The sequence below is a fragment of the Siniperca chuatsi genome, linkage group LG3, assembly GCF_020085105.1.
Source record: "Siniperca chuatsi isolate FFG_IHB_CAS linkage group LG3, ASM2008510v1, whole genome shotgun sequence".
Taxonomy (NCBI): Eukaryota; Metazoa; Chordata; class Actinopteri; order Centrarchiformes; family Sinipercidae; genus Siniperca; species Siniperca chuatsi.
In genome coordinates, this window is record NC_058044.1 from 9,674,544 (window position 1) to 9,698,516 (window position 23,973).

Below are 23,973 nucleotides of genomic sequence, written 5' to 3' on the forward strand. Positions count from 1 at the left end.
GGCCATAATGTCTAATTATCTAGACCAACCAACCTGTCACTATTTTAAACAAGACTTACACAGAGAGAAGAGTGTTTAGTCTCACTTGTGATTTCTGTCTGTCATTACAGCTCCTGGCTGTTGAAAAGGTCTCAGAAAAATAATGAATGGAGTGGGGAAACTGTTTTGTCTTTAATTACAGTGGTAACAAGGTGATCTAATTTCTGACTACTCTCCACCACTGCAGGCACAAGAAAGTCCTCAAGAGAATAGTAAGAGCCATGCTGTTGTTATCCTTCTGTAATTCAGCTCTAATAACACCACTGACAACTAAAGTGTTACCAAAATACCACGTAGATTCAAAGAAGAATCTTTTTAGCTAGCTTATGTGTGTGCTGCCAAGGATATGGGCATCAACTGTGTGAGCTATTCCCACAGGCCCTGTCCCATTCCTTATCCCATCATGGTGGAGTCTGTAATGCTGCTAATGTGTATTTAGCTGTGGGCTGTTTGAAATAAAAAATGTGCTACTGCTATATTTGTCTCTTTCTCCTGAGAAGGGAAACAAGACATTAGTCATTAACTAAAGGAATGTGTTGACACATAAATGTACAAAGAGCTGAAATGATGCAGTGCATGATTATTAGCTGGCTGTGTTAGCTACCATTAACATGTATGAGCACAGGCTGTGTATATGTGTATATGATATTGCATGCCTGTTTTTATCATTGAGTTTCATGTTTTTGTAAATGAAGGACATTAGCAGAAGTATCTGGTAGAGTAACTCTCTAATTTACAAAGCACATCCTTTTTACATCTAATTTAAAATAACCCCCATGATGAGAAACAGATGATTTGAAGAGAAGCTGTGATTAATGAAGGCAATGCTCTGTAGCACAACCAATGGCAATTTAATACATCCAGTCATGACTAGCTAGCCCCTATCCTCAATTCAGATCTCAGCTATTAGTTCCTGTTAAAATCAAAAGGAAATTCCATTCTGCATCATTATTGCATGACTTTACGTCAGACAGTGTTTTGGCTTCAGTTGATGGCATCTGTGGAGCACATCATCAAACTTTGATGATGCTTAAAAGAATGATGGTCTTTCATATGAGGTAAATCCCTTCCCTAAGTAAAAATGTAAGTGGCTCTCGGACACCCATGGATACTTTAAATTATAGAGAAAGCTTGATTTTATTTATTTATTTATTTTTTGAGTAAGGCTTTGAATAAAAGCACACTTTCAGTGTATCAGGCGCAATCAAAAGTAAAGCAGTGAACATCAGCGCATGGGTCATAAAGTGTGTTGATGGGTGTAGATGTTTTTCATAATCATCATAAGCAACATTATCAAAACATGATATTGATCGCCATATCAATAATACATGTAGCACTGATGCAAAAAAAAGCCTTATAACACAAACACGTTGAATGAATAAATCTCTTCATAATTGTACATTTAAATAAAAACTGACTGGAGTTTGTCTTCTTTAATTGTTGAGAAGTTGTGGTAAATTTTTAAAATGTGCATTCCAATATAAAAGAGAATATTTTACACACAATCCTAAGAAATTCATATTGAGGTAACACATACTGCTTTACAGTAGGTGGAAAATGGCATATAAGTATCTGGGAACACTAGTTGCATCAGACTAAACAGAGTAGTCCAGATGTCCTACTCCCCAACTACCAATCTCACCACCATTCACCTCTTCACCTCCAAGCATGAAAGTTTACTCTTAAAAGTTATCTTAACTACGTCACTTTCCAGAAATGTTGATATGATATGTATTATTTGTATTAAAATGTAGAGATTCAACGTATCCATGGTTTGCAAAAACGTACAATACCTACATTTTATTCTGGCGACTGGGCTGCCCGGTTTGAGTCCGGCTGAGGATCTTTGTTGCATCTCTCTCTCTCCATTGTTTTTTGGATTTAAAATGCCCCAAAAATAATAAGAAAAATACAAACACAGTCAGACTTCATAAACATGGTCAGTGCCTGCCGCAAGTTAGTTACAGCTAATGTCCTTTGTGTCTAGATATGAGAGAATGAACAGAGACTGCAACACTCCAGTGGTCAAATTATTGCCAAGAAACTAGAAAACACTTTTATTTGTCTCTTTTAAGGTAGTGAGTCTGCAAGGAATTGGCCCTGGTTGAGCTCTGTGGATCGCCCTGCCATAAGACTTCTGCCTACAAGCTCCCTTGTCCCAGCCTGGCTCCAGTATGGGCATCCACTCTCCTCAGTATGGGTACCTCACTTTACCTTTGGTCCCTTCTCACATAAGAGCCAATAAATTGCTCTGTCTGCACCCTCACTGTGGACTAAGAGCTTAATGCTCCTCACACTACAGCTCTCAGGGTCATGAGGGCACAGAAACCGTCTCCACTGTGATAAGATGGCAATTCCAGGTCGAGGTTTTATAACGTTTTGCAAATCCCTAGAATTTTTCTTGCCTTCATGTGGAGAAAGAGGGTTTAAAAATGGCGGTAAAGCTGAAGAGAGTAAAAACCACTGTGGGAGATCCAAATCTCCTTTTCTTGGTGATTTTACACAACCTGGTTTGACCCAGATCTGGGGAATATGATGATGTAAGAAATGTGCTTTAGGTGCAGTAGATATGACTGGAGTAAAAGAAACTATTTTGACTTTACCCATTGTTCATTCCTGTTACTAAATTGCTATATTCTAAAAAAATAAAGATAAACCACTATTTTTTTCAATTATCTTTGGTCCATGATTTATCCATTTGTTTAATAAATAACATGATAAAAAAAAAACTTGAGGCATTTTTTTAGAAAAATACAACTTGCGTGCATGTAGTGATTTTTGAGTAACAAATATCAATTATTTGAACATGTAATCAACCATTTCTTTAAAATAAATACGTTCTTGAAGGGAAAACAAAGGAATTAGTTAACATGCTTTTAAACATGTTTTTTAAATGTCACATGAGTTTAAAAAAGGTAAAAAATGAAGTTTAAATTGGAGGAGTTACAACAAGCAAATGGCATATTTTCTTAGCAAACAACAGCCAGGGGCAGTGACTTCCTATAGTCTTGTATTGTCTTACAGTGAGGTTGCCGGACAACCAGTAGGGCTTTTCCATTGGCACTTTTGGCCAAACGATGCCTCACTGATTTGCATTTCCATTACCAGTTTAAACGCACTGAGCTGTGCTGAGCCACACCCAAGACAGACCTTTTCTGGAATCGGGCCAAAGCGCACCTACAAGCAGGTTGCGCTGAAGTCAGATGCTTCATCGGCTACAGGTCTGTGTGTCTGTTTGACTGTGCTGCACACACACAGGCAGAGCAGAGAGGCCGGGGACAGGACGGAGCGTGTCACACAAAATCCCGCAAAGTGGCACCTTCCCTCAGGGTTGTGCGGAGGTGTGGCTGTTTTTATTTGTGCTTTAGAATGTAACTGTAAACAATCTGAAAATAACATTTAATTTCTCTGATTCACTGCTTTGTTCTTGCTAACGCCACTCCCTCTCTTCATTTACTCTAATGCTTGCTCGACCATCGCTGCTCCCTCTCGGGTGGCCCTGTTGTAATGGAGATGCAAATCCCTGCCGCACTGGGCTGACGCGCCGAGTTAAACCGAGTCGGGCCAGGCCAGCACATGTGTATGGAAAAGGGCTAGAGCACTACTTACTGGAGATGCTCGGTACAGAAGTGCAGGTTTCATGGTTAAACTGTTGTTTACTGAGCTACATACAGACAAGCATAACAAAGTAATCGCATTACTTTTCTTTCAAATTAGTATGACAGTGTAATTTTCTGTATTAAATTTTATATTTAATAATCTATTCATTTATTATCAAATGCAGTTTTTTATATTAGCATGCAATTGTGGGCCTTGCAACAACTGCTGTAAGCAGGAGAAGACAGAGGAGTACAGTGAGGAAGGGACATAATACTAATTTTAAGTGGAGGTATTTGTGATTTTAATAGGATAAACTTGATTTTGAGCTTCCCACATGGAAAGATAAAAAAAAAAAAGATAAATGTGCTGACCAGGGAGTCACTGTGCCACTGCTCTGTTTTAACATTCTAAATGGCATTTCCGTGCCTAAAATGCAATACTGCATGTTTCATTTTTCACTCACAAAAATGTGTGTTGCAAGCAGGAATGATGTCAGCCTTTGTTTGGAAGGTGCAGAGAGATTAAAGGTGGCCTCTCATGACAAAAGTAGCATCTGATCCTGTTAACCCTCCCACAATTTGTCCACCGCTTTGTCAAGAGGGCTCCAAAGGCTGATGAGACAATAACAACAGAACCTGCTAAAAGAAGATTGTTAATCATTAATGTCATCCTCACCTGTGAACCCAAAAGTGATGAAATGAAAATGAATAAACTGTGTTTTGGTTGAACTCTTCTCATCGTCAGTGTGTGTGTCCATCCATGCAGTTGTCCCACAGTACTCTCATTAGAAGAACATTAATTGTTTGACACAAACGCAGGTGTTCAAAATCAAACAGAAGCTGTGTGTGAAAACAGCATGGATAACAATACTGCAGCTCTATACAGTGCAACTACTGGGTAGTAAATAAAGCCTAAAACCCCCTGAGAAGCTGATTCATGGTCTTGCATACTCTAAGCGACTGTTAGTCAAAATATTTCAGAGACATTTTCCATTTAGAAAAGTGTAATTGATGTTCAAACCAATTTTTATCACAAGAAACAAAGCTGACAGTACAACAATGTTATCGGTACACAGTACATAGATGACAGAACCATTTGAGATATTTCACTTTATGTATAGTTGTTGATTATATGGAGTCACACCAAGGGTAGCCATGTGTTTCCCTGAATCCATAATCTGTCAAAGGCACTTTTAAGAACAAAGGTGTTGTTTTTATCAAGTCTCAAGCACAAATATTTCAGTACAGGTGCACAGTCCAGACAAAAGAGGCCACTCCCAAGAGGGATACTGATAATACGGTTAGCGAAAGATGTGTCCTTAAGATTAGTATGTGTGTGTGAGCCCTTAGTAAGAAGACTTACAGGCACTTGAGATTATCTTGAGCATCTGAAAGGTCAACAAGCTTAACTTTCTTTTTCGGACAGACATTTTCTAATGTAGCTCAATCATTTTAATTGTTGGGTAGTGCAAACATAAAGCATAAAGTGTTGAATTTCCAAGTCACATTAATTCTGAAGTTTAACAGGCACAGAAAATGTTTTTGTCATTATATCATTCTGTTGTTATACTAAAATGAAACATTTCTGGTTAACTTTTAATGACTTAATTAAAATTAATCAGTCATTCTAATTCAACACAATAACAATGCTGTTCTTTTCTAATTCTTATTCAGACTCTGTTAGAAAGATGTTGATTTAACTCCATGGTGGAGTTTTGAGGCTGTAGTTGTTGATGCCATTGTGGTGGATTGCATTATATTACAAGGTATTTGCTACCATACATGCAGTACACCTGCTGCACTGGTTTTAAATGAGACTTTTAATCAAAGAAAATACCCACAACATATGGATAGTTGCTTGAGCATTTATAGTTAGCTGTTAATTCTTGTTTTGAAATTGGTGTAGCATATGCTCATGTAATATACAAACTTCTCCCATTTAATTTCAGTGGCAAATCTTTTCTAAATTGAACTATATTATTATAAACTCAGGATACAGCATTTAGAGAGCACTGTGTATAATCTATGAAGACAGTTATTACATAATGACATGCTCCCTAAAAAAACATTAATCTGTGTTTTGCTCAACCAAACTTAATCCCCTCCCCAAATTAGCAGATACTGGCTGTAGGATGGACAGCTAAAGTGAAAATGCTGCAGAGTCACAGAGAGATTCTCTTTCTCCTCTCATATACTTGCCACATGCATTGCAACTCTAAAATTTGACATTTTACTATATAATTTCTTTCCCTGGGCCCTAATAAATTTAATTTGTTTGCATTAATTCATTTCCACAATGGGTTAACTCAAACACTTTGCTCTTGGCCCCTTAGGTAGAGATTAATGAAATTATTGATTTTGCCAAAAGCACAGTGACCACGTGATTATTTTAGTTTGTTTTACGTGTACTTCTGTGACTCCCATGTCAGTGTACTAGCATCAAATTGTATACAATGCTTTGGATTTATACATACATTTTTCACAGAGAACAGTGTGTGGTCGTCCACCCGTTTGGGGTCTACAGGCCTACCCACCCTCAGGCCTCAGGGGGTAGTAATGAGCTCAGTATGGCTTGGCATACCACAGTGAAGTAGAGAAGAAGCCGCACTTGAAAACAGACTTGGACAAGCCACACAAAGGTAAGGTCTATGCTTTAATGGAAGTGTTTTAAAACAATGTATTTTACTTTTACAAGAGAAAAGACTAAGAATGAAGACTAGTCATATACCGAAAATTAGATTGCTAAATAAGTTTAATAAAGTTGTCACAGTGCTTGTTATATGCTTAACTGTGCCATAGTGAACCAAAGGCTTGCCTTCACTCCTAGTTAGCCTCCATTTAACTAGCTAACGTAAATGTGATTTTTCTCATAAAGGGGGTTTCCTTCATTGGTCTCTCTTAAAAAGCTGACATGTTCAGGTTTTATGTCCATATTCTAAGCTAAATTAAAATCTATTACTGTCCCTGCTTGTCAAATTTAAACACCTTATCGCTTTAACAAAGAAAAAAATTCAACAACTTAAGCTCCTATAAGGCTTTGACAGCACACCAATAACAATGACCCATGAGATAAATACAAAAACAAGGTAAACTAGAGATCATCTTGCAATGGGATCACACCAGCCGCAACGCCAAATTGGTGTGTATGGTGCAATGGCACATGACATGAGAGAAGTGAGTGGGCCAGGGGCGTAAAGTAAGGGGGCCAATAGCCCCTTCCCTACTTCCTACTCCCCTATTTCTGGTGCTCTTACTCGGACCACACCCATCTTCGAACTCGGCCTTCATTTTGATTTCAACTACGACTACACCTGTAAGGTTTCATGACTGAATCCTGCACAGTTGTGACGCTATTGCGTTGATAAAATCTGTCCACAGACAGACATATAAACACCTGGCAAAGTACTCACAACCGCTTCTGTGGTAGTTCCTGCTACAGTAGGTTTCTCCAGGACCACAGGACCACATTTTGCAATGATGACACACACACACACACACACATATATAGAGACTCACAAGGGGAAAACAATACCAGCCACGCTGTCGTGGCTAGTAAAAATTACACATAGCGGTTGTTAATACGGCCATCATAGAGGGACAGGTAGAGAGGAAAGAAAAGTGACAGGTAAGATTTCAGACTCTGGATAACAATGTTATCTCATACATCCCTGTGATTTGATCATTCCAACATACATGTTGTCGGGTAACTCAAGTGCAACAAAATTTAAAAAGTTGTCAAGAGTGTCATATAGCGGTTGTCAGTGCAACCATCCAAGAGGGAGACAGAAAGAGAGACAGAGTGACCAGATGCAACCAGGCGGCTGTAGTATTGTCAAATTGCACATATAATTGGTATTTCAGGAGGGATTTGACAGTTAAAGAAAACAGTGTCAGTGTACCATATGGTGGCTGTCAATACTCTCAGAGGTGAGAAGAGTGGACTGGTAACGATTACAGCATTATTAAGAAATAATTTAATACGATGACATGCTATAATTTCAAAGGGTTCCTATACTGCCCACTTGAATAGTGCAAATTAAGTTTAAGTCGGGGCTGTTCTCACTGCATTTATTTGAGATCTTTCTGTTAGCTCTCAGCAGATGAGAATTAACACCAATTAAATTATGCTGGACATGGCCAGCATGGTGCTGTTTGATGGAATTATAGCCTCTTTTAAGTCTTTTTACTCTGGATTTAGAAAAATATGGGAAATACAATCCATGAGATACAATGTCTATCTGAAAATCAGAATCACTTAAAAATGTCTTGAATTTTTAATTTATATGCAATTAATAGTAATAATAATAAGTCAACCATACTAATACCATAGTAATCATTCAATTGCAACCATAGTTGCAATCGAATGTCGATCTATAATACCGTCACCTCACTTCCTCCTTTGCTCCTGTCATAATTATTACAGCCGCTAGAGGGCGTTGTCACTTGAGCGTACACAGATGTTGTTCTGGGGCACTTGATGAAACGACTGATTCTGTTGTTCTTTTTGGGAGGACAGGCTTGATAAACTGATGTAGTTTATCACTGCTGCTTGCTGTGTCTTTTGAAGTATTTTCGGCTCTGTAAAGGCAAAAAATGCAGCTATCAGAGTTAACTATACAGAATATCCATATGATTTACACATATAGAATTTCCCAACTTTTCATGTATTAAAAGGAAAATACAGTCATAGATTTTTTGCGAAGGACTTACAAATGTTTCCTACCTCCTGACCACCTTCCAAATCAAACCAGCAACCTTGAAGCAAGTGTTTTGTTCCTCATGGGAAAAAGGCATTCACCTTCCCTTTTGTCCCATTATTTTCTTTTGTTGCTGTAGAGTAATTGTTCCTTTAAAAAAAGTTTTCTAGGTTGGAAGGAATAAATATTCACCTTAAGGAATTGAGAGAGACAGGCTTGTATTAATGCTGCATCGCTGTCGAGCATCACTCGGAAGATTTTGTGTCAAGTGAGGTAGAACATCCTTTGTATTGTTTGTACAACAAATGCACACAAACATACAAACACACACAGACCTTACTGGACTGTTGCAATTATTTTACCTTACCTGTGTTATTGGGACGAAATTTGTTGAAATACTGACTTGGACTTGCAGTACAAAGGACAGATTGCAGCATTTATTTAATTTTGCAGCCACTGGAAAATAATCACCCAACCTGTCAGCACAGATGAATGTCAAAACATAATGGAATCGTGACTTCCACAGTGCCTCCTTGTTTCCTCTAAGGACTGGCCATCACTGTGTACTTTGCTGTCAAAATCTGGTCCAGTGTTATACGCCCAGGCTGCTCCTAAATGCAGCAGGGTACAGCAGTGACACTAATGGTCAAAGATTTCATCATCTGACCGAATAGTCTGTTCGAACAATACATTTGTGAGATTGCATTTTTCATATTATTATTATGTAGGAACAGTTGATCATAAAAGCCTCTTTTAGGAGTAACAATTATTCACATAACAAGTTATCTGTTGATCATTTTTTTCCTATACATTTTTAGAGTATTACATAGTGAGAAAAGCCCCTCAAGGTTGCCCAGAGCCCAAGGTGATGTCTGACCAACAGTCCCAAATCCAAAAGTATTCAATTTACAATGTGTGGAGGTGGACATGGATAGCTGTCAGCTGCAAAGGGAGAGGTGGGGGAGTGGCTCAGGTGAGCAGCATCAGGGAGCACTAATTGTCACAGCTGTGTCTTGTTGACTAATTATGCTCTTCCCTTTATATGCAGTAGCATGCTGGACTAGAGGGACACACATGCTGCCAGAAAGAGCAGCCAGGCTGGCTGAAGAAGTTAGTTGGAAGGCATTGTTGGACATTGAGAGGAGTCACAAGATCAGCACAACGGCCAGGCAACCAAACGTGTGCAGTCATAATTTGTGGCAGTTATTATAAAGCTTGAGTGTGTGTGTGCTTGTGATTATAAAAAACCTTCATCTGATGAACATTGCCGTACCTGTATATGTGCTTGGGGGCCTCAACAAGCTTGCTACACGATGATATAAAATGTGATTGATTAATCAATTAAGAAAATTGTTGTCAATTTATTCTCTGTCAACTGATTAATCATTTCAGCACTACCATGCTGTTTCAAAGATGAACTGACTTGCACAGAAATTGCTAATTGCAGCCCTTAATGTTTGCGTCATCTTTTATCAATAAGTCCAATGAACACACACTCTGTCAATCACAACCACCAGCTTGCACTGTTGAGACATTGTGATGGATGCATATAGTCATGTGGGGGTTTTTTCTATACCCTGTCTTCTTATCAGCCTGAAGCAGCAGGAACTGGGATCATAGCAGTCAGTGTTTATTATCCAGTGTCTGGTATTTTTTTTCCTTATTCCAATGCCAACCGAATTTCTTGTGGTTATATTTCTCCTGGAAGAAGGGACACTGTAAGGTCTTCAGCCATGGCTTAGAAAAAACACTTTGTGTCCTCTGTATATTGTCTTTCACAAGCAATGTCTGCAGAATTGTCAATTTCATACGTGATCTGTTTTTCTGCACAGATTTTAAGCCACCTTTGCTGAAACTGTTGCTAATTTGATCCCAGCTCAACTGAAACTTGTGCTACACAGAGTATGCAAACTCTGGCTGGCACCTACTACCAATACAAACCTCTCACGCACACTTTAGAGCAGCCCTAGGTAACCTTTATCAACCTCTATTAGTGACCAAGTAAATGCAGCAACATTGACTGAGGAATATTAATTCCCATCCTGTGAACTTGCAGATTGGGTCCTCACAGTCATGCTTACTGTGACGTGTCTGAAGTGCTAACCATCATCACATCAAGTCAGCAATGGCGCTGGGCCACGGCGGGATTAATAAGAGCAATGGGACAGGACTTGAAACCTCAGTAGTTGCCATGGATGTGACCAATTCCGAAATCTTGACTTGTAATCCATCTCATAGTATTTTTCTGAATGGTTCTGAACAGAATTCACATAGGACTTTGGTAATACCAGAAATAATTTTAAAATGAAGGAAGACTGTGTATTTGCTGTCCTTGCCCCTACATTTTGGAATAGTTTACCTTTCACTATTATGTAGATAATACCAATTCGATTGACATTTTTAAAAAATACCTCTCTCAAGACTCACTTTTCTTAACTGGTGTTTTTGCTATTGTGTTGATGTTATTTCTGATTTGTTAAGTTTTATATTGTTGTAACCTAAGATTGTATGTCCTCATCAAAGAGCCAAAATAGGGCATCTCCAACCAGCAACTTAAAATATTCCTATGACCATTGAAAGAGCAACTTAACACCTTAAGCTTGAACAAGTCCGCTTCACAAATTAAAATAAAATTAAATTAAAATAATTAAATAATTTAATTAAAAATTAAATTAAATTATTTTAAACCTGACACACACCCTCAACCCCACTGACACTCACTCCCACCCCACACTCTGTCAAATCGCTTCTCCGGTGTTCTTCATCACACCCTGGACAAAACCTTTTCCAACTCTTTCCACAGACCATCACTATGATGGACAGTTAAATCAGTCAAATAGTGTCAATAATCCTGTAACACTAAAACATCCACTTACTTACAAATTATAAATTATATATTTACAGTTTAAAAAACACACCGTGCTTTAACATGTACATATTATCCGTCATTGTCAAATATAAATCCTTCACGCTGTATACATGTGTTCATGCATTTACTGTACATAATGTTGGGACCTCACCACATGGGAAACAAAAAAGGCCTGCATATGAAAAGCAAAGCCTCAACATGGAGGCCTGCACGCAGAGAACGAAGCCTGAACAAGGAACTAAGTCGACTCTGCTGTTTTTCCTCCGCTGCCGAGGACCAGCTTTGCAGTTGAACCTGCCTACAAAGAGGTACTCCGGCCACTGTCAGTATCCGAGCCTAAGAGGACTCCGCCAGATAACCCAAATGGACTAAACTCATTGCATCGCTACCAAGAGGGATTTCAAGTAAGAAGCTTGTGTGTGGACAGAGATAGCTTTATAACTGTTATTTTTACCTGAGCTTCATTGTTGTGATTTTTGCTTTGCTGTGGGAAATAAGGACCACTGTGTCCTGTTTTATCAGACAAAAATTCAGTAACTCAGCTGCCAAATACAAGTTTGCTGCTGGGTTCCTGTGTGATAAAGGGGTATTATTTGTGTCATGCCGTGGCATTTAGATGAGCAAAGTATGTCCTCCATTTTGGTTCGTAGGCCTGCCGGTCATTTTGGATCATCGCGTGACAAGCCACCTACGTGGTCGCGTCTGCCATCTTCCTTACTTCCCCCCCAGTATTGTGTGTGTCTCTCTCTCTCACACACACACACAGGCATTTATAAGTGGACAACCACATTATTAAAAACTCCAGTAATATTAATACTTATATTAATAAATGCCTTTGATATTTGCTAATAACCAAACCTGCCCTACCAGATTTCCAACAACAACCACCCACTTCATGTATATACATTTTTCTATTACATTCAATATTTATTCGTTCGCACTATTTGTATAGATAGTGTAATAAAGTGACTGTACATGTAACTTACTAACTCAAAAGTGGATTTAGTGTTAAGTTACTCTTTAAGGTGTCACAAATTACATTCTTATTGCATAATATTCTGCACCTTCCCCCAACTCCTCTGCTCTTTGATGACCTCTAGGGATACTGGAATACAGGCACTAAAGGAGCCAACCTCCTCCTTAATCCTTTTAATGAACCTGTTCCTGCGTGAGATGCATATTGCATTAATATTAATGTAAATTAAATCATGTTTGATCATGGAAGTGCCCACAAGATTAGAGGGTCTCAGGTCAGCAGTGGTTCAGGAGATGGCGGAATAATCCAACTATTCCAGACTGCTGGACGTTAGTTCATTAGGTTGGGATTCAAACCTCATTCTGTGATTCCATTGTCAGTTATGCAGGTTGTCATTTCACAGAGGCACAATAAGTTTCAGCAATCTGGGTTGTGTTGTATTGATGATGACATCCTCTAGGTGTGCTGTAGAAAATCTCTACTGGATTTTTATTTTATGTAACCAAAATAAACCTGCAGCTCAAACCTTTCTGAAATTATCCCTGAGAGGATTATATTGATGTTTCCTTCCAGTAGTTTGTGGGGGACCTTTTCTATGTGCAGCTTTGTTTGAAAACAAAAACAAACTGTTTTTCCCCAAACAAATGACCAGCTGTTAACATCAACAAGTCTTTGGCACAGCATTCACAGTTAATACATTAGCATTTTAACAATAAAACAAAAACACAATTAGTGCTGAGATTCAACACGGATGAAGACATCACAATGCTTTGTCATTTTTAGTGTTTTGGCTCAGGCAAAATTCACTTATGATTGTAAAGTGACTTTAAACAGCCAGAAATCTCAGCACCTGGTCATTTGTATTGATCAACAACCCAATCGACCCCCACAGATATATCGTGCACATTTTGTGCTGTTGTCATTGTGTATGAATGGCAGAGATGCACAATCAATGTCTCTGTCTCAGAAACAGATAGTCTAAAATCCTCCTTCATGTTGTGTCTATTTAAACTGACCAAGGCAGTAGCAGATTCCTTATTTTATTGTGCAGTCATTGTATACATTTACAACCTCCACACAAAATGAAATAACGTTTAAAGAAATAGTTCGACATTTTGGGAAATACGTTTATTCAGTTTCTTGCTGAGAGAAAAATAAGACTGGTACCACTTTCACATATGTCGTAAAATTGGAGGGTGTAGCCAGGAGACAGTTAGCTTAGCATAAAGACTAAAAACAGGGAAAATAGCTAGCCATTTTTTCCACTTTGGTTTTGTATGGCTTAAACACAGATAATTTAATAAATTGTCTCTAGGAGGTGCTGGTAGGGAGTTTTGTTTTGTTTTGTTTTTAAGTGGAAGCAGGAATAATGATTACCTTGTAAATGATGATGAATTACATGCTGATTACTGGAGAGATAATGTTTAGTTCTTTAAAAACACTAAAATCTGTTGTATTGTACGATCTTTCGAATCCCCAAATGCAGAATTCACTAGTAGTCTTTACAACCAATTCATTTTATTAGAAAGTCACCAGGAATAATGGGAAGGAGCGTAATTCTTCAGAGCGAAGCCTTCGCCGTCGTACTTGATAACTCCGGGGAAGTAGCAATGGTTCCGGCGTGGAGACTGAAGCAGCGGTCACCCGTCTGACTGTTTATATGCCACGTGGATCTGGACAGGCAGACTAGTCCATGAGGTGAAGTGTAGGTGATACCGTGTAGACCTGGGCTGGTCATGAGGTGTGGAGACTGACCGTCAACGGAACCAAGATCATGGAGCAGGATGGATGCAAAGGGTCTGGCTCCATGGTGGAGTGGCTGGAGAGACAGACAAGCAGGCAGACAGGAATCCAGACAAAGACAGGAACTGTGATCACCAGCATAGGATAACCCTGAAGCAGAGCAAAACAGGATCAAAACAAGGCAAACACACACTAGCAAAGAGTACTCAACTTAGCAAGTCTGCCGCACCTTGCCATAGTGGTCGTACAATTGTACAGAGACGTGTTGGTGTTGTGGGAGAGCCTGGTATTTAAGCTGTGGAGACTGATGGATGATTGGAGACAGGTGTGGCGGTGATCAGCAGCAGGTGGGAAACCATGGGGCCAGACCAGGAGACACACACACATCCAGAGACGAGTCGGGGACATACAAGACACACCAGGGTAGGCGAGAACAACAGAGAACAAAGGGCTGGGGAGGTGAAGATGCATGCATGAAATTGTGTTCATTATCTCCATGCACAGTGATGTACAAGACATATCTCCCTGTCTCTTTTAATATGAAGGCTGTTATTATTAAAGATAATTTCTTTTTGCCAGCGAAAAAGAAACTATCTTCAGATGATTATGTCATTAGTAAATTGCTATCTGTACATTGCCATAGTTCTTAGACACGATCAGCTTAATGCCTGTCAAGAAAAAACACCTGAATTTCAGAAAGAATAGTAATTGTGGTGTGTAATTTTCAAATCCATCAGAAAAGATTCATTTCTCTGCATAGTGCTCCTGATGTCTTCACATGCTGTTAGATTTAGACCTTCAGTACAAAAACTGTGGGAGGGCACTAGCTTCCTCTGATGTCTCTGTCCAGGGGATCTGCTAATGAACTCCTACAGAGAGACATCTGGTTCAGGTATTTTTCCATTTCTACCCATTAAGCATAACATACACAGCACCTAGTTTCTACAGTGTGTACTCTGACTTTGCTCATTCTTTGTCTAAGCATCTCAGATCCATGGCGTTTCAGTCAATCATCACTCATAAACTCATGAAGGGATGAAAGTAAAAAATACCCACAGAATAATAAGAAGAAGATAATCTTCTTAGCCATGCTGTGTGAAACTGTCCTTAGGCACAGTGGTGCTTTGAGCTAAATGCTAACATCAGCCAGCTAACATGCTCACGATGACAATGCTAACATGCTGATATTTAGTAGGTATAATATTGAGCATGATTGCCATATTAGTTTAGCATGCCAAAGTTAGTTTTCAGTTTCAGTTTGTCCAATACACCAAAGTATTGGACAAAGTGAAATTTTGACCTGATGATGCAGCTAGAGGTAAGGTTATTAAAATTCATCCTAAGGGTGATATATATTTCTATACCAAATTTCATAGCAATCCATCCAATAGCTGTTGAGATATTTTATGTCTGGACCAAAGTGGTGGATCGACAGAACGACCATTTTGAGGAGAAACATATCTGTATTTTTATATTGCTTTCAAACCCTGCTAAAGATTATTTTAATAGATCATGTCCTTTTATATTTATTTAAGCTTGATTTATTGCCTTAAAACGTGAAAGTAAAGGTGTAGGGTTTTTTTATCCACTATTGTATTTATCGTAATAACCATATCTGCAAAATCTGATACCATCTTAAACACTTGTATCACCCCCAACATGAAAAGTGGGAAGAGATGGAAACATTAAAACACCAAGCTGACGAGTCATTAATCAAGATATCAGAGCCAATGAACCTATTTTCATGTAATCGACCTTTTTCTTAACTAGTGCTACATGCTGAAACACTCAATTAAAATCAGAGATGGGCGGACTTATTAAGTTTGTAAAATTTATATAGAAACTTACGCACTGACCTTTTGCATCAGCTAGATTACATCCCACATGAAACCAAAACAAATAAAATCTCATTCATTAAGATTCCCCAACTCAACAGCGGAGTGCAAATGAATATAATGTGAAGATAAAAATGCACTGTATTTGTTGGCAGTGGAATACACCTCAGTGGAAGTATTTGCATATGACATCAAAGTCTGACTTTTTTTTTAATGAAATAATAAAATGTTCTTAATCAACATAAGGTGAAAAGTTACATTGTGATCTGTGACATTTCATGGGGTTAGTTTTTTATGTTTATCTTTGCTGATTGTAACAATTAAAATTCAACCCAACAAACATTTTCAGCAGCAGTAGCAGTGATTCCTTAGGAGTAAAGCAGAGCTAGCTGTTATAAAGGAAAAGAAAAAGAGTGACACAACATCATCAGCAGAAAATCTAAGCAATGAAGCTTAGCATCAAAGATGATGTCAAAAAGTGGGGTTAAGATCCTACTCAAGCTTTGGACAGCTTTAGTAAGCTCTTTGGTCATTTAGCACTTGTCAAGCAATCTATGAGAATGTGAAATCACATCATTACAGAGAGACGATTGGTTGATGGACTGTTAATGCTGTTGCCAGTTTTATTCAGCTGGCAAGCTTGTTAACGGTCCACACATCATCACTGTCAACATGTTGCAGTCTGACTACACACTAAGTAGTTAAACCTGCCATTATTTTTTTCTGCTTCCTGTCACAAACTAAAAATTACTTGTGGGCTGCTAATTCGTTCATTAACATTGTCGAGCTCCTGAGAATTATCAAGTAAAGGTTATTCACTATCACAAACTGTGTTAAAACTCTACACCTATTGTCCACCCTTGTCCACCCTGACAGGTGTTTTCACTTTGGTCTGATTAGACCTCCTCTCAAGACTGTGTGATTGACATCTTCCTCATTCTCTTCTTGCACCTGTTGAGGTGGGACAGCTTACACCTTGATCATCATAAGGGCACAGTCACACATGCGCAAATGCAGGCAAGTGACCATTGCCTGCTGAGGCGAAATTCGTATCTTGTCATGCTTAAATTGGGCAGTGCAGGTTGTGGGTCAACCACACACACTTCTTTGCTATTGGTTGAGGCTGCGACTTCAACGGTCAAAGTTCAGCGAAGTTGAACTCCATGCAAAGCGAAGATGCGTGGTCGCTTAGCCACCGGAAGAGAATGTTTTATTTGCCCCTTTACTTGCATAGAATATGGAAGTGAACGGGAGTACATTGTGTAACTGTGGTCTGCTTTTCTTTCTTTCTCTAGATGTGTATCATTATACTATACTGTCTTCAGTTTCAAGAGTTGGTCAATTGCACTTCCATAATTAAGGAATAAATATAATATTCATAATTAAGGAATAAATATTCATATTTTTTATTTATATATATTATATATATATATATATATATATATATATATATATATATATATATATATATATATATATAATAATTTTTGTGCACTTTGGAGTGTTTGTTTTGCACCTGGAAAAGAGTATACAGGTCTTTATTGTCAATATCATTTCCATGCATATGAGTCTCCTGCTTTCCTATATAGCATCATCACAGAATCACCTTGGGAAGGGAAGTTTTGATATTATCACGTGCTATTGATGCTGCTAGCAGGTTTTTTTTTGTTTTTTTTTAACACTAATCATGTCCCTTGCTTGTGAACATTTGTGAAATTCTGCAGCACTTAGCAGCAAAATTAGCTTTTCTCCAGGGCTTTTCTCATTTTAATGCACTCCATCACAGCTTCACTTTTTTCTTTCTCTCGTTCTCTTTTTTTACCTATGCTGTCAATTTTTTCTCCACACTGCTTGTCCACGTGCACTCCACACACTGACTGATTGAATATCGTATTGATGTGTACGTGCATGCAACCAATCGCGTGTGATAACAGGCAAAGATCATACCATCAGGTTAAAAGCAGGTGGGGGGGGGGGCTGACGGTCTACAGTTCTGAGTGACTGTAGCTGCCCTGTGTTTCTTTCGCTTTGATTTACCTATTTCATTTTGCATTGTTAACATTGGCCTGACACTCCGGGCCAATCAGTTGGCCAGCCCACCAGGAATTCTCCCTGTGCTCCCGATGGCCAGTTCAGGCCATGGATGTATAATAAGAACTGGATACCGGACTGCCTATTCTGGATAGGACCGCCTATTCATTCCAATGAGAACTGCTCACCTGGCGCATACACCAAAAAAGTTTTCTAGCTTCTGGGTTTATTTTTGAGTTATGCGGCCCACACAATAACCTATCCCATCAAAATCAGCTGGTGGAGCACATAGAAACAGCAGTTTGCGGCTTGCTCTCTCTCTCTCTCTCTCTCAGCACTGTCCATTGTATTGAAACAACAGTTCAGCAATAGTCACATATTTGATGTAGCCTCTGAAAGGGCACATCAGAATTATCTAATATGACTTGACTCACTGCAAAGATAATGCAAAAGAGTTTGCTCAAATATTGGTAAGGACAATTCTGTCCTCCCAAAATATTGTTAGGGACCCTACCGTCCATGTACAAACCTACATCTTTATTGTATGCAGTCCTCTGCATTTCTGCATTCAGAGGACTGCATGCAATTAGACTCAAATAAACTAACATCCGCTCGTTTGGTTTGACTGACCCTGAATGACTTACCTTTCACAAGGGGAAGAGCAGAGAAGTTTATTCCTTAATGTGTTTACAGTGCAAGATACCGTTAAAACGAATTCAAAATCAATACTGGCATCTTAAAAGCATTTGCCAGATAAGTGGCTTTCAGAGGACAGAAACAATATTCTGTGCTTCCATTAACACTTTGGACAAAAATAAAAATGTTGTAACAAAACACAGACTATGAGTTACTCTCCCCTCCCTCACCCCCCTTCTTGCTCTCTTTCAAAACCTCTCTCTTAAAACCTAACACGGCAGCAGCGGATGGCCGCCCACCATTGAGTCTGGTTCTGCTCGAGGTTTCTGCCTCTTAAAAAGTTTTTCCTTGCTACTGTCGCCAAGTGCTTGCTTATGGTGGGATTTGTTGGGTCTCTGTAAATAATATTATAAAGAGTACAGTCTAAACCTGCTCTATAGGAAAAGTGCACTGATAACTTCTGTTATGAATTGCCGCTATATAAATAAAAATGAATTGTACTAGCAAAATGCTAACAACAGCATGGCAACATGCTCACAATGACAATCCCAACATGCTGATGTTTAGCAGGTATAATGTTTAATATGTTCACCATCTTTTTTGAGCATGTCAGCATGCTAAAATTTGGTAATTAGCACAAAACACGAAGTATGCCTGAGGCTGATGTCATTACAGTAGTTTTGTATTTATTTAGTCATAAACCAAAGCAGAAACCTGATGATGGTGCTAGATGAAAAGTAAAAGGTTAGATAAATGTGTGTGCCAACTTACATGGCAATATATCCAATCATTGTTGCGATATTTCTAAACCAAAGTGGTGGACCAACCGGCTGACCAACCAACAGTCCAACATTGCCATCTACAGTGCTATGCCGCTAGCATGGCTAAAAATAGAATATTGAATGCATTGTATTGTATATTGTGGCGATGGCACAAAAAACAAATGGCTTTAATTACCAATAAGCCTCTTAGGTCAGGTGTTTAGTTGCAATTAGACTACACAAATTAAGGCCAACTACCAGCATGTGTCACAATAACTTCTCATAATAATAAACCATCTGCTTCACCTGTTAGTTCACATCAAGGTCAGCTTTTCCAATATTGGCCAGATGTTCCCAAAATGAAGAAGTCTTAACCTAAATCCTTGGGGACTATTAAAGTGTCCCTTTAGGTTTTGCATTACTGACTGTTAGGTTACTGGCTAATGCAACACAGAATGTAGGCTATGCCCTCTGTCTTTTTCTTTTTCCACATGACACACATGGATGCAGACCATTATAGCACCTAGAAAACATTTGAAAATAACTGTAACCAAACCTGACCCAAAACACAACACTTTGTCGGGACCTGTTGGGCTGAGGTCAGGTAGCACAATTCTACTTTATGTGTGAGTATATGTATGTGTGAGTGTGTACATCACAGTAAAATGCCAATAGAGAGGAAAAAGATGAGGGAGAGAGACCATGTGAATTATTCATTCTCTCCTCCCTGCTACCTTCTGATTACACACCACTAAACCCCTATTTACATCCATTTATAGAGGCCCACAGTTCACAGGCTTTGACCATAGCTATTGGTGAGCATTCGCCTGGCTTATTACCTATTACCTACACCAGGTATTATGTTTTCTGGCTGTCTGTGCAATTTCAGAATAGTGATCCTGATGGGGTTTTTTTATCTGTAACCTATACCTCACTCACTTGCAAAGTCTCTTGTCTCAGTGCTGTTACATCTGCTGCCCTGAAAGTTAGTCCGTCTTCCAATGCATTGATGTCTCTGTGCATCCCGAACTGCTGGCATTAAAATGTAATGCTGCTGAATTTAATTACTGCATCAAAATCTGTCTTCCTCTCTGTCCTCGTATTATTGCTCCATAGAAAGGTGCCTTGAGTCACATTTGTAACAAAGGAGCTGGGAGTAGAGGCGATGAAACTTGTGGGTGAGCAGTCACTTTTTTCTAGTAATGACTGACTTACTTGAAAATTGAATTAAAGTCATTTAGCACAGGAAAGGTCATTGCTTTGGTGCCTTGGTGGCTCGGTGATATACTTGACTGCAGGCTACCATTTGAAAATGTACTGTGACCTTATAGCTGAATGTAGATATTGTATGGTCTCTGAAAAGGGGTAACGTCTAATACTGTGGAAAGAAAGAAAGAGGAGGACACTGTGCACTGATGTTTTAGGGAGCATGTTGCAGCATGAAACAGGAATTGTTAAGGCAGGCCATCAACATGACTCATAGGCCATATACTGGGCAGAGCAAGGTATTAATAATTCATTGACCCCCACCCCCCTATTTTCCATTTTCCTGCTCTGTGGCTGAGTTGACTTCATGTCAATACCCGATGCCAGAACACACCACCATTCATCAGTGCATAGTGCATTTCTTGCTCTGGTGAGAAAATTAAAGACATAAAATCGGTAGCAACCTTACAACAGATATTTGGTGCATGGATTCAAATGAATTAAAATAACTAAGAGTCTTGGAGAACAACTAACCAAGCTGTAATATAATAATATATTTAATCAAATATTATCATCATCATATAATAATAATAATAATAATAATAACAACAACAAAACAATTTTACTTGAGTAAAATATTCTACTGCCCTTTCCATCCCTGCTGTTATCCCCATTTGAACGAATACCACTTCTCACCCATTTCTATAACAACAGGCTTTTGGCCCCGCCTTCAAGTGTGACCATTTAGAACAGCTATAAACACTTTTGCCTTTAGATGTAATCGGATGACATGTCATTCAAAGTAGTTCATTTTGAGGCTACTGACACCTTTAGTCCCTATCCATCAATGTGTCAGAACTACCCAAAATCATACCTGAAGTTATTGGAGTTATTATTTACTGTTATTTATTTCAATGTCCCAACAACAGCCAATGAATGTCTGGATCCAAAGAGTAAAATCCCAGGCTTGTCAATTAAGGATGTGTGATTTGTGATCAATGAAATCAAGACAAGATTACAGCAGCAGGATGGTTTCCAAGAAAAATCTGTGTGAGACACACCTCATTTGTCTCCAAGACTCTGCTCGATTAGAAAGGCTTGGTCTACTCACCAAAATGGTAGGTGGCTGATGCTTCTATTATTAGCTTCTGTATGTGTGAGTGTGTGTTATTGTGTATCTAAGTCTGAAAGACAGACAGAGAAAGAAATTTCATTTGCCCCTTTTTTATTCCTGTTGTGGTCAGAGATGGTAGCATGTTTGGGGGATTCTGGAATTGCACACAAAGAAATCAATATAATTCTGTCTTTTGACTTCTGTCAAGATTAATACCTGTCAGAGAAGAGTGTGTGTGCTTGTGCTTATGTGGGCCATTCAGATTTAGTAGTTGTGTGTGATCATAGATGGTTTGAGAACCACTGCTCCAGTCTGCCCAGAGAACAGTTTACATGTCCTGAAGCTATTTTATTCCAACTCTTATTCAAGGAGATCAGGTTCGTTGTTAAAAACTACTTTTAAGTTTGACTCGAAAGTAAAGTTGTTCTGCTTGCCAGGGAATTAAGAATAAATGTAAAAATAAATTATGTTTTGAGGCCTGTATTAAGCTATTTCCATACAAAGCCTCAACATTAAGGATAAACAGTACATTAAACCTTCAATATTTTCAGCAACAAGCTGTAAACACAACACTGCCAAATTCTTTCCCTGTGAAGTTCATGTGACTAAGCAAACAGTTGCTTATTTACACATCCAGCAGATATGGAGCATTATCAGCATTTATTTAGAGTTGTGCTTTTGGCCACCTGATAAATTCAAGTCCAATATGCACTTTTTGTTAGCTCTGTTTTGGTATCTATCAACTCCTGAGAAAAATAGCTCTTTAGCTGCTTAATGATGTTATGTCACCAGCTAGTCGCTAACTGTGTTTGTCTGCCATTTGGTGCGGATCAGGTAGTGTACAGTGGGTTGATCAGAGAGGTAAAAACTAGAAGGGCACTTGGAGAGCATTGACCTCCGCCAAGGCCAATAGTCCAGTCTTCTATGATATGCAAATCTGCAAGCGCAACAACAATATATGTCTGGATATATTTATATTTGTGGTTGTAACAACAACAACTGCAGACAAGGCAGGTGGAAATATCACTTTTCTACTTTTTTCTACTTTTTAATCGAGTTGTCAACTCGAGTAGAACCTTCACTTCTCCTGGTTCATCTTCTCCACGGCCTCTCTGCTGTGGTGTGTGTAGGAGCTGAGCCCCGCCCTCAATCAAACACGCAGAGGAGGGGACAGAGAATCTAGCATGACCATAAAATATTTTTTTACGGATCTGCATGATTCATGAGGGTCACATTTTCAGGTTGGAAAATCCGGAATTCCAGATTATTCCAGAAAAATCAAATCCCTGATTGCTTTTTTCTTACATACACGCTGCATTCACTTCTACAGTGATGTTTGAGGTGGCTGTTATGTTTTGTTATATATTTAGTCACGCCACAACATTCACTTTAACTACGAAGGGTTCACACATGCACGACAATTTCAATTCATTTTGCCATAAATGCCGGTGTTAAATTGACCTATCTCGCAATGTTAACGAAAGTAAAAAATAATTTGTGTATCCGCCCCATGATTCGGATCTGCTCTTAAATGTAATGGGTTCTTCCTCGGCCCATGCTACACATTTCCACCCATGAAAATCGGGCCAGTTGATTTTCTGTAATCCTACTGACAGACAAACAAACAGCACCGAAAATATAACCTCCTTGGCAGAGGTAAAAAACAAAAGAATGAGCTAAAAGATGCTAAAACACTCCCAAGTAAGCTAGAGCCACGACAGTTAGTTTAGAATACAGACTGGAAGAAGAAACAGCTAGCTTCATACTTAATGGCAAGATATGAGAGTGGTATCAAGCTTCGCATCTAACTCTCAGCAAAAAAGTGTATCTTCCAAAATGTCAATCTATTCCTTTAAGGGAAACATAAGGGATCAAAAGCATCTTTCTTAAGCATAGCTATAGTTTATTCTATCACAGAAAATAAACAGTATCTACTAAACTCTTTTAAATCTAAAGAGCAAGACTATGGCCACATATTGAAGAGCTGCATTGTTCGGTCTACTTTGAACGTCTGATCAGCTGCAATGTTTAATGTATTGTCTGCCTATTGTCTGTGTGAGAGAAATAGTGAATCAGTACAATGAAGCCGCCTCTCTGCAGCTAAAGCAGCAGATTCTCATATCCGCCGTTTCCTGGGGTATGTTTGAGCTGGAACACAATAAATCCTTTTGTTGACTGTAAGTCTTTCAGATTTAATGTTATTTTTCCATTGACATTTGTGAATAAGAGGAAATGTGTCTTGATCTCTGAGAAATGCAGAAAGATGCACCACGCAAGAAATTCAATTTATTTGTTTATGTAAAATGTCATCTTTTGCTCCACACATCTGCTTGCAGTCACACAACAGAGAGGAACTGATTGTAGTTTTCTTTCATGAATCTAAAGAGTGCTTTCTTTCATAACCATACCATTAAATTTTTCAAATGCAGATCCTTCTTGACCTGACAAGTGAATTTCAAAAGGCTGA

At 38.8% G+C, this 23,973-nt stretch overlaps 1 long non-coding RNA gene across 1 annotated transcript; it reads right to left on the reverse strand.

Moving 5' to 3' along the window:
- Nucleotides 1–13,305: 13,305 nt before the first annotated feature.
- LOC122873616 lies at nucleotides 13,306–21,577 on the reverse strand. Its single transcript, XR_006377480.1, has 3 exons — nucleotides 21,504–21,577; nucleotides 14,153–14,374; nucleotides 13,306–14,073 (listed from the first exon to the last, which is right to left on the reverse strand). It is a non-coding gene; the product is annotated as an uncharacterized LOC122873616 (long non-coding RNA).
- Between the last annotated feature and the right edge of the window lie 2,396 nt (nucleotides 21,578–23,973).